A 9,338-nucleotide genomic window follows, 5' to 3' on the forward strand; every position below is an offset into this window, starting at 1 on the left:
TGGCTAGAAGCTAACGCTAGCTCACGTTAACCAGCCAGCACCAAACTGATGATATCGGGAGCTATCAGTAGCTAGAGAACATTAGAGACAACGCTGTGTGTATTAAACAAAGGTGAATAGATGACTGGGCCATTTTGTTTAATGCTTGTTAAGATTGAAAGAGGAGCTTGAGCTAACAGGGTCTGATAGCTAACGCTAGCTCACGTTAGCCAGCGGCAGTGCTCATGCAATCGGTAATGCTAGCAGAATGAATGGATGTAAACTTTATTTAACATATTGCATAATGGGTACAATACAATACGGCTCAATACAAACAATTGTTAAGGGAATGCAGACTGTTGTAGCTTGGACTGGGGTCCTTATAACAATAACTTGACAACACATGGTAGCTGCAGCTATTTGGGACAGCTCTGTTGTCACCGGAAGGGCACGCAGATGGTATCTACTGCGCATGGGCGTTGAGCAACAACGGCTCCGCGCAGATTACACGACATGTTGTCGGCGAGTTTTGGCGCTACTCCAAAACGGAAAACACAATTTAGCGTTTTCAGTAGGGCCACAACGTATCCGGCAAAAACGGCATTTCTATGTAATAGGGACAGCAAACGTATTCAAAAACATATAAAAACGAGCACAAAAACACTGTGTGTAACAGTGTAACAAGGGCCTCACTGGGAGGGGGGGGGGGGGCATTGTACCGTTCACCTCCACCATCTGTTCTCTCCCCTCCAGGATTGCATCAATTGATTGATTGATTGAAAACTTTATTAACAGATTGCAGAATGGGTACAATACAGTACAGCTCAATACACACAATTGTTAAGGGGATGCAGACCAGAGAAAGACTTTCATCTTGTTTACATCAGGGTCCCCCATTTTCAATTCATCAGGACATATATGACATACATGACATACAGATATACAGATAGACAGTACTGCTACATCTATACATTTATGACATACCAGATTTGCAAATACAGTACTGTTTGTGATACAAAAAGAGTCAAGAAAAGGGAGTATACATTTGACGTAGAAACTGTACATTGGAGGAGGTTGGGTGGGGTTGTGTGGGGGGGGTTGGGTACATTGGGATATTGACAACCATACTGGGTAATTTACATTAGAGGTGGTTGGGGGGGGGGGGGGGGACACTGTATAAACAAGCAAAACTGTACATTGGGGGGGGGGGGGGACACACTGTACAAACAAGCAAAATTGTACATTGGAATATTGACAAAACCATACTAGGTAAATTACTGTACATTGGAGGGTATTTCGTGTATGCACGACGAGATATAATAATGATAATCTAGCATTGATTTCAGGATGATTAGATAATCAGCCAAAAATTACAACGTGATGACTGGATTACACTAAAATGCCTTTTTCTCGTCTTTTTCCTGGAATTATTCAAAAGCACCCAAACCATACTCTATTCAAAACGGTATAAAACGGAAATGTACGGATGAAAAAACAATCTGTTTTTTGGGCATGTTGACTGGAAGCAACTCACTGACAGTTGACGGCGTTATTAGACCCATAGAAATAATATAAGATATAATTAAATCACTCGCAAATGTCGCAGTCTAAAACTATATCCATTGAATAAAGACCTGGCGCTGAAGGGGGATCAGCGCCCCCTGCTGCTGGCGGTCGATGTGTTAAACAAGTCAAAGCCAAATACACAATCAAATAAAATTAATCTACAGCATTCCCTCTAGTCCGTCTAATTAATAATAAAAATCAAAGACCCATCTGTAAACACACATTACACATCAGTTTTTAAAAACTCATCCTATCCTTCCTAGTTTGAACAGGCTGACTCCAGAGCTATGTGGCAAGGCCTCAAAACGATGACAGACTACAAAGGCACCTCCCTCAAACTGAACAGTGACATCTCCTTAGCAAATTATCTCAATACCTTCTATGCGAGGTTTGAGGCTGGTAATAACAACACCAGCCTACAAGCCACGGCAATGGGGAGGGGGGGGGGGGGGTCTGCTGATGGAGACTCAGTGTTCAGGGTAACAGAGCATGAGGTGAGGTGGACCTTTAAAAAAGTGAATATCAGGAAGGCAGCAGGACCGGACGGCATCCCCGGCCGCGTCCTAAAAGTCTGTGCCGACCAACTGACCCCGGTATTCACCGACATATTTAACCTGTCCTTAGAACAGGTTGTCATCCCCACCTGCCTGAAGAAGTCCACTATCATCCCTGTACCTAAAAAATCCAAGCCTGCTTGCCTCAACGACTACCGCCCTGTAGCTCTCACCTCCATAGCCATGAAGTGCTTTGAGAAGCTAGTAAAGGGCTACATCTGCTCCTCCCTCCCCATCAACCTGGACCCCCTGCAATTTGCATACCGCCCCAACTGTCATGGTCCCAGCCAGGGATCATGCTCGAACAATGTGAACAGTGGTTTTCTGCCGCCCTCTGGTGGCCAAACGCAGCAACTCCAGATCCTGGACTCTGTGGCATTTTAGTCTAGGTCTGCTGAATAATATTGGTGCTGTGTTTTCTCTGTTCATGTTGTGTGGTGTGTAGCTTGTGTTTTAAAGGGTTTATCTTTACATGTTTCCTTAAAAGGTTTATCCTTACACATGTTCCTGAAAGGTTCAACCTTTTCATATGTTTCCTTAAGGTATCCTTTTCATGTCCCTTTAAAGGTTCATCTCTTTTGCATATGTTTTTATAGTGTTAATACTTTACTTGTGTTTCCTTTAAGGCTCATTCCCTTTACACAGGTTTTTAATAGTGTTAACTTCTTTACATATGTATGTTCCTTTTAAGGGCTGTTTGTTTTACATGTTTCTTTAGATATTCCTGTACACATGCTTTTAACAATGTTGTGAGTTTTCTTTTACTAATTCTGTGTTCACCTGCCTGGCCTATGCCAGCTGGCACTCATTAGTAATTATTATTCACAGGCTCTATTTAGACCTGCCCATGCCTCTCAGGCCATGGTTAGACTAGTGTATTCCTGGCGTTTTTTTTATACGTTTTTGAATACGTTTCATGTCCCTATTACAAAGAAATGCTTTTTTTGGCGTTTTTTTGTGGATACGGCTGAAACGCAAAATTGTGTTTGCGTTTTGGAGAAACGCAAAAAAACGCGTCGACAACAGCGTGTAGTCAGCACGGAGCCGTTGTTGCGAAAACGCCCATGCGCAGTAGATACCATCTGCGTGCCCTTCCGGTGACAACAGTGTGTGTGTTTGGGACATAGCTCCGTGTCCCAAATAGCTTCAGCTACCATGTGTTGTCAAGTTATTGTTATAAGGACCCCAGTCCAAGCTACAACAGTCTGCATTCCCTTAACAATTGTTTGTATTGAGCCGTATTGTACCCATATGCAATATGTTAAATAAAGTTTACATCCATTCATTCTGCTAGCATTACCGATTGCATGAGCAGCTGGCTAACGTGAGCTATCAGGATTCAGACCCTGTTAGCTCAGAGCTCCTCTTTCAACTTAACAAGCATTAAACAAAATGGCCCAGTCATCTATTCACCTTTGTTTAATACACACAGCGTTGTCTCTAATGTTATCTAACTACTGATAGCTCGCGATATCATCAGTTTGGTGCTGGCTAAGTAGCGTGAGCTAACGTTAGCTTATAGCCACAATGCTATATTGTTATAATGGCATACTCCATTGACGTTAGCATGCAGCTAACAATGCTACCGATCTTTTTTTAGACTAAACTATCCGCTCTTGGTGGTCACTTGTGTTGATGTTAGTTTTGTTTCATCAACAAATGACAGGCAGAACACACAGTGAATGTATCCGTTTTGTTTATTGCACTTTTATTAGGCTTTGCTGAAAAAGAATTGCTGCATTGGGTAACTAGGCAAAAGATGGTGGCCGCCTTGTTGACATTTGCTTTGCAGGCACATTCAAGTTCTGATTGGTTGAAATTGCCTTCATGTTTGCCACCTACTGCCACCTACTGCTTTGGCAGTGTACTACATCAGTATGCTCGGGTGACAAAAACGAAAAAAAAACGAAAGTGTGACTCGAGGCGCACGACGTCGCGGCGAAACGCATATGACAACAATACGAAGATGAAACAAAAGGTGTAACCGCACCCTTACTCATTGTCGCACCATTGCCCTGTTTCAGTGTATTGTTATCACAGTTGGTTTCGGTCACTTACTCACCTTTGTCACCGTATTCCCCGTGAGTCCGTTCCTCTCTTAGTTCTTATTTTTCCAGCATTGCTGAGTATTGTTTTCGGGTTTGCAGTTCGCTTTTGTTTAGTAACCTTTGATACCGTTTGTAATCATTGTTGCTTGCTGACTGCTTAGTAAAAGCCTGTTCACTTCAGTACGTCGTCTCAGTCTCTTCTCTCTCTGCTCGGGTTACCTGCATTTGGGATCTCCTCTTCCATACCACACCGAAACCATCTCACCAACAGGTCCACGGAGGACGCCATAGCCCATGTGCTGCACACAGCAGCATCACACCTGGACAAGAGGAAGGGGAACTATGTGAGAATGCTATTCATCGACTACAGCTCGGCATTCAATACCATAGTCCCCTCCAAACTCATAGCCAAGCTCAGGGACCTGGGCTTGAACTATGACCTCTGCCAGTGGGTCTTGGACTTCCTGACGGGCAGACCCCAGGTGGTGAGAGCAGGCAACTGCACCTCCTCATCCATCACCCTCAACATAGGGGCGCCTCAGGGCTGTGTTCTGAGTCCCCTCCTCTACTCCCTGTACACACATGACTGTGTGGCTCAGCGGAGTAACAACACAATCATCAAATTTGCTGACGACACAGTAGTGGTGGGCCTGATCTCTGCAAACGACGAGAGGGCCTACCTGGAAGAGGTCAAGGTCCTGGCGGGATGGTGCCAGGAGAACAGCCTCTCCCTGAACGTCAGCAAAACAAAGGAGATGATTGTGGACTTTAGGAGGTCGGGGGTCAGGGACTACAGCCCCCTCAGCATCGACGGGGCACCGGTTGAGAGAGTGAACAGTTTTAAGTACCTCGGCGCCCACATATCCGAGGACTTGACATGGACCACACACATTGACAGTGTTGTGAAGAAGGCACGACAACGCCTCTACTTCCTCAGGCGCCTAAGAAAGTTCCAAGTCAGTCAGAAGATCCTTAAGAACTTCTACTCATGTACAATGGAGAGCATCCTGACTGGCAACATCACCTCCTGGTTTGGGAATAGCACTGCACAAGACCGAAGCAGACTACAGAGAGTGACACGTTCAGCCGAACACACAATTGGAGGGGGGCTTCCCACCCTCAAGAACATTTACAACAAGCGGTGCAGGGGTAAGGCTAAGAGAATCATCAAGGACTCCAGTCACCCAAACAACTGCCTCTTTGAACTGCTGCGGTCAGGCAAGCGATACCGGAGTCTCAAGGCGAGCACAGAAAGACTCAGAAGAAGCTTCTATCCCCAGGTCATCAGGCTGCTCAACGAACAATAAACACTATGCAACAACCATCAAATGCACACAGCACACACATCCACACGCACACACTCACTTTAAACAAACAACACACTGCAGCACCCACTCTCCACACTTTAGATCACCTAAACACACTTTATATTTATTGGTAAAGGATTTGCACTACAACTTGTACACCTTACTGTAAATTGTACCTAAATTGTACCTCATCCCATTTCTGCTTTGCACTATATAGTATTGTATATTAGTACATTGCATAGTATATTGTATGGTAACTCAGTTACTTCTATTCTGCATCGAACATTGTACATATGTCTATATTACTGAACACTGTGACCTCTATTTTTACTTCTATTTTACATGCTATACTATTTTATTTCATACTTATCTTGTCTAGCACAGTCTCTGGAGCGTAACAGTAAGAAGCATTTTGTATAAAAGTATTCTGTACTTCTGCATGACAACTATTAAAGAAACTTGAAACTTGAACTAGTTTCTATGAGAATCCAATAAAGGCAGACGCCAACCACTTTTTCAAAGCGGTCTTAAAGCCTCTTTCCGTAGCTAGTGCTTTGCAAGAGGTATAGGTAATTGGTTCCATATAACTCCTGCCGTATACAAAAAATAGTTTTGCCCCATAGAACTCTTGAACCTGTGTGGAATTATATCCGTCTGGCTGCCTCTCATGGAGTATGTGTGAGTCTCACTCACCCAACTAAAATAACTGATTTATAACAGATATGCAGGGACTGTAGCATTCCTTATTTTAAAGGTCAGCCCCAACTTAATCTGAGCCACTCTCTTTTCCACTGGTAACCAGTTCAGACCATCAAAGTGTGAGTCATTGAGATGTGTACAGTGTACAGGGGTGAGGTTTAAGCAGTCCTAACTAACTTATTTTGAGATGTCTGTAATCTATGCTTTATTTGTTTAGGTGAGCAACTATACCAGGATGTACATGCATCGTCAAAGTGAAACTGCACTAAGGCATCTGCTAATGTCTTCAGTGTTTGAATTGAGCAGATATGATTTTCTTGCTATGAATTCGTTTTTTTTGGTCAGAGCCTTTAATTTAAGATTCAGTGTTTCCTACGTGGAGGGATCATTTATTGTCTGATAGCCAAATGCTCACTCTACCCAACTCCTTGCTCAAAATCTCTTCCACAACTACCTTGTCTTTATGAGACACCAGGAGTGTAAACGTGCAGATATACAGACAACTGAGTTTAGCAGAGAACTAGTGTTTAAAAACCTACACTAACCTAACGTATCTTAGTATAATGGATATTAATTTAAACACCTACACTAATCTAACGTATCTTAGTCTAATAGATATTAATTCAAACACCTACACTACCCTAACGTATCTTAGTCTAATATACATTTAAACACTTACACTAACCTAACGTATCTTAGTCTAATAGATATTAATTTAAACACCTACACTAACCTAACGTAGCTGCGAACCCCAGCTACTAGGACAGAGAGGCTTAGGCTCAGCTTCTTCCCCCAGGCCATCAGAGCCGTGAACAATGAACATTGAGTGCCACAGAACACTGAACTATCCACACACAAGCACACATGAGCACACACACGACACGCACGCTGTGCACGCTCACACACTAGCAGCCACTTTAACACTAGCGGGCACACACTCATGCCGCACTCACCCACACTTATTGCCAAAAGGAAAGGCCACTTTAAATTAGTATAGCAACAGTAACAGTGTATTGCACTACCAAAGCTACCTAGCATGTCCTATATGCTCTGTAAATAACTATGTACAGATACCGAGATGTCACCTGTTATTGCACAATGTTGTTTTTATTGGATTCTATTATATGTTGTACCACTGTATTGCACATCGTTGCGGGCAAGACCACCCGCATTTCATTGTATACTTGTATGCCGTGACAAATAAAACTCTTGACTTAGTCCAATATTCATTTAAACACCTACAGTACACTACCCTAACATATCTTAGTCTAATAGATATTAATTTAAACACCTACACTAAGCTAACGTATCTTAGTCTAATAGATTTTTAAACACCTACACTAAGCTAACGTATCTTAGTCTAATATATATTAATTTAAACACCTACACTAAGCTAACGTATCTTAGTCTAATAGATTTTTAAACACCTACACTAAGCTAACGTATCTTAGTCTAATATATATTAATTTAAAAACCTACATTATCCTAACATATCTTAGTCCAATATTCATTTAAACACCTACACTAAGCTAACGCATCTTAGTCTAATAGATATTAATTTAAACATCTACACCAGCGGTCAGCAACCTTTTTGACATGGAGTGCCTGTTTGAAATATAGTTGTAACTAGTGTGCCTCAACAATATTCCATGCATCGTAATTTTTTTTTCTCATAATCAGGTCTTTTTAATGAAAATCTTTACATTATTACATCATTATTGTTATTGTTATTATTAACAATATTATTATGATGGTTGTATCAACCCTAAATCTGAGTTGGGGGGGGGGGATGCAATGCAGACAAACAGCTGCATACAGTGCAACCATTTCACTCACATTTGCTTATTCATTACGAATAAGTATACACAACCACATTATTTCAACCTAATAAAACTATGTTTATTGTCATTGTTTTAAGAACACAAGTTGACTTGGTAATACTCACATTTAGAGAAAAAAAATGGCTTTTAACATGTGCAATGTTCAATGAAATAGAAAAATAAATAATAAAATGTGTTGATTAATCCCACTGGTCACAATGGTGACCGTAATAATGTTTGTTATAAGGCTCTGCAAATGTTACTGAATGATGTAGCAATGTATTTCCAGCTAAATTGAAATAATAAACAAATAAAGGGTCTCAATTAAATATGTGGTAGTAAACTACTACTGCTGCCCCCTGTGCCTATGCAAATGCCCACGCGTGCCTAGGGTTGCCTACCCCTGATCTACACTAACCTAACGTATCTTAGTCTAATAGATATTATTTGAGTTTAGCAGAGAACTGGTATTTAAACACCTACACTAACCTAACTTATCTTAGTCTAATAGATATACATTTAAACACCTACACTAACCTACTTATCTTAGTCTAATTTAAACACCTACACTAACCGAACGTATCTTAGTCTAAGATATTAATTTGCATCGATTACCAAATGTGCCACATATTTATGATCATTGCTTACGGTACTCAATTAAATAAAATTGTCTATTGTCATCATGACTAACAAATACAATGTTGCCAAAGTATCAATAATAATGACATTAAAAGAAAACGGTACAAATTCCACTCACGGCAGCAACATTACTTCTAAATGATATATCTCTACTACCAACATCCATACAACAGAAAATCATTATTCTGGCAGGCATTGATTGATTGATTGAAAACTTTAATTAACAGATTGCAGAATGGGTACAGTAGTAGTACAGCTCAATACACACAATTGTTAAGGGGATGCAGACCAGAGAAAGACTTGTCTTGTTTACATCAGGGTCCCCCATTTTCAATTCATGACATAAGCAATATACAGATATAAAAATCTACTCTAATCATCTAATCTAAACCAATCATACAAGATATGCAAATATACAGTACTGTTAAACAGAGATCCTAACAGTAAATATATACATACGAGGGGGAGGGAATTGTACATTAGGATGGGGGATCAGACATTTACAAGGGCCAGCAGCCTCCTGTAGGTGCTCTTTGAGAGCGGTTTTAAAGGTGGGTAGGGATTCCCATTTTTTTACGGCTGTGGGTAGGGCGTTCCACATTGATGTGGCATAATTGCGAAACATGTTTAGACACTTGTTTGTGCCAAATCTGGGTTGAACATGATTTGTGGAACTCCCTCTGGTGTTGTGGTCGTGGTATTCACTGACCTTTGGGAAGTATTTTG

The sequence above is a fragment of the Notolepis coatsorum genome (genome assembly GCF_963971535.1).
Source record: "Notolepis coatsorum genome assembly, chromosome: 4".
NCBI classification, from domain to species: domain Eukaryota; kingdom Metazoa; phylum Chordata; class Actinopteri; order Aulopiformes; family Paralepididae; genus Notolepis; species Notolepis coatsorum.